Source organism: Sinocyclocheilus anshuiensis, unplaced genomic scaffold (assembly GCF_001515605.1).
Source record: "Sinocyclocheilus anshuiensis isolate Anshui unplaced genomic scaffold, SAMN03320099.WGS_v1.1 scaffold123, whole genome shotgun sequence".
Classification (NCBI taxonomy): domain Eukaryota; kingdom Metazoa; phylum Chordata; class Actinopteri; order Cypriniformes; family Cyprinidae; genus Sinocyclocheilus; species Sinocyclocheilus anshuiensis.
In genome coordinates, this window is record NW_015552536.1 from 273,200 (window position 1) to 276,836 (window position 3,637).

Here is a 3,637-nt window from a genome sequence, read left to right on the forward strand (position 1 = left end):
TGGGGGGGTGCCAGTACAGACAAATATATCAAAAGACTATTCAGCTCAAGACCACACGAAAATGCCTTGGATTTATGTTTGTAGCTATTAGCCTTTAACACTGACAAAGATTAAATTTTTTGTTAGGATGCAAAATTCAATTTAAGTAGATATGCTTGGTCCCGGATTGTACTGTTAATTTGGATTGTGCTGTTGCTCACAAGTTACAGCCTTAGGTAAAGATGAAGTGTATCATTTTTTTATGTCTTTAAATACTTTCTGCAATTCTGTTTTAGTGACACAGAACTAGAGACATTACATACTTCAGCTCTATGAGACAGTGAACGGTTATTAATTGTTATCAAACAAACTTTGCTCTTCAAATTCGGTTTACTTTGCATTTGGATCCAGTTCACTCTTCAAATCTAGTGTGAACCTAAATCTCTGCTATTTGAAGCAAGAGAACCCACCTTTTAGATCCAGTGTGATGCAGTTTGGATCCACTTTTTAGATCCAGTGAGAAGTTAAGTGTGCAACCTTCTCTTGTCAGATCAAGTGTGAAATAAAATTTTGGCTTTTTGGATTCAGTGTGAAACTTTTCTATTCAGATCCAGTGTGAACTGCAAAAAAAGTTTTTAAAAAGAATGTAATTTTTTGTGGTGCTTAAACTTTCACGCTCAGATCCAGTGTGAAGTTAAACTTTCACGCTCAGATCCCGTGTGAATTTAAACTTTCACGCTCAGATCCAGTGTGAATTTAAACTTTCACGCTCAGATCCAGTGTGAATTTAAATTTTCATGCATCAGATCCAGTGTGAATTTAAATCGAGTGTGTGAACTTCCTATTCATCTGAGCTTAAACTTTCATTCTTCAAATCTATTGTAAGTTTAGACACATTAATTCTGACTAAAGTTGTTGAACAGAGTTTGCTGGGTAAAGTGCTAACATTTTCCGAAGGCAAACTAACCCAACTGGATGAATCAGCTTCAGATTTACAGTTCAAACCTTTGAGAATAGAAACACTAACACTAACGCTTAAAATAATAGCACGTTCAGCATGACGAGAGGCCATTATCTTAACATTTTATGGTGTTTTTCCCATTATGTGTGCAGTTGATACGGGCAGAGGTCTCTCTCCTGGTGTTTCCCCTCATAAGAAGTAAAGCATTAGGATTTGGTTATTGGCATTTATTGAATGTTCAAAGCATTCAATGTTGATACATAAGGGCACAGCAGCATGATGGAAGCTTCAGCCAAGTCAATAATTGTCATTTTATCCAAGTTCAATACTTCAGTATTTTATTCCACCATATGGACCAGCTGCAACCCCATTTATTTACAAATCATGCATATGCGAGTATCTTTTATGGCTTCATTACTACAATACAAGTGGGTTGTCTTGTAGATGGTTGCTTTTTCATTGCATTTATGGAGCAAAGTAATAAAAAGATTTGAGGTTTTGGAATCTGATCATGAATATTAATGGCAATCTGTCTAGAAAACAGCACATTCTGTACAACAGGCAAGTTTTAGCCCTCAGAAATCCACAGCAAAAATAAATAAAAAAATCCCCAGAGGAGGGATTCAAAGCTATATATAGTGATGGTCATCATTAAGAAGAGCATATTCATATTGTGATAATGCTGTAAGAGGATGAACCACGGATACTGAAAGAATTAATAAAAACAAGTGCTATAATGCTCTGCATACTCTGTAAAATGATTTTCAATGCCATAGTAATGATTATTAGTATTTTAATGGAGTGTGGTTTGGATTCGATAGCTGTTTTAATGTACAGCTTTTCCATTACTGTGTATGGAAATCAACAAATGAACATGGGTCAGAGACAAATATGAGTGTGCATGATAAAAGAACAGGAAAAATCTAGTTTAAAACAAATGTTCTTTGAAAAGAGTCTTTGTATTCATGTTGGTTTCATATGGTTTTGAAAAAAAAACATCTTTTTTTTCTTTTTCTTTTTTATTAAAAAGTTAAAAAGCTCAAATATATTTTTACAACTATGTTAATCATTAATTTATAAATATAATTACATTTTTAGAGCGTCTCACGACATGACACTTTATAACCTCAACCAGCCTTCATTTATATGACATTTTAAGGCACTTATGAAAACTCTGTGATATAATTTCCTATTTTATGTTTTGTTTTTCTTTTATTTAGCATACAAAAATCAAATATTCATAAGCAGAGAAATTGTTTTATTTTTCAAGAATTGTTGCTCTACATTGTGATATCTGGACAATTGTTATCACCCTGACATTTTTTACTTTATTTCGCCAAAATTATTCAAATTAATTTTAATTTGAAAATTAAAAACATTCTTATCATATAAGAGGTGTAATGCATAACTGTATGCATTAATTCCATTTTAATGTATTTTTAAATAAATTTATAAATCCTAAAAAAAAATGATTAGCTACTATTTTCGTGACATTGACGAGTTGTGCTCTCTTAACTGGCATTTTAAGCCTGTCACTCCAAATTCTGAACTCTCAGATGATAATAACTGCTCTTAGCGAGCACAATAGGAAAGCTTATAGTAGCTTTATAGTGCACTAATACATAGAGCGAGTGCGGCAGTGACAGGTGTGACGCCAATCTCTCGCCCACGGTACTGTAATGTAATGTGGGCTTCAAATACAAGGACTTTACAATGTGGGATTGTTTTTCTGGGTTAATCCCTTCACTTTGCACCATTGACCATTAGGTCATCTGATGTAAATCTGATAACCATTAGACACTGAGACTCAATCCAGTGAGGAAGTGCAGTGGAGAATAGTGAGATTATTAAGAGCTCTGACACACACAATTCAAACACTTTATCTCAGTGTAATCCCTCATTATATCATGACAGACTGATAATGTGAACTCGTTTCTCGTCACAACACCATCAGCATCACTGTCCACAGAGACACCTCCTCCAAACAGTGGGAGAGTATGTTATTCCTCTGATTATGACTCTTTAAACCAACACAACCTACCACTGTCTAAATGTTAAACAATACTGCAGTCTTCACTTTGAAAAACACAGACATAATATATTAGTTACCTAAGTGATGTAATGTCAGGGACTTTTTACATAAAGATAATTATAATTACTATAGGCTAATACTAATCCAACCCCTTAAAAAAATGTATACATCCATAAATACATGCATACATTGATATTTCTTTCTTCCTTCCTTCCTTCCTTCCTTCCTTCTTAATTAAATAAAAAATAAACACATGTTATTTTATGTATGAATACTTTTTTTTTTTTTACAATTAATGATGCCCCGTTTTTAAATAAATATGTATTTTTTTAATGAATAATTTTCACAACTAATGATGCCCCTGGATATCTCTAAAGGGACATCAGGTTTTGTTAAACATCTAAATGAGGACATGCAATTTCTGAAGTACCGTAGACTTCTATTGTCACAATAAATGATGCTCTTTTTTTTTAAGAAAATAAAATAAATAAACAAACAATATTTTATTTATTAATACTTTTATACAATTAATGATGACTATGTTTAAAATTGATAAATAAACCAACAAATGAATAGATAAATAGTTATTTTATTCATGAATACTTTTTACAATTAATGATGCCCGTTTAATAATATATATATATATATATATATATATATATATA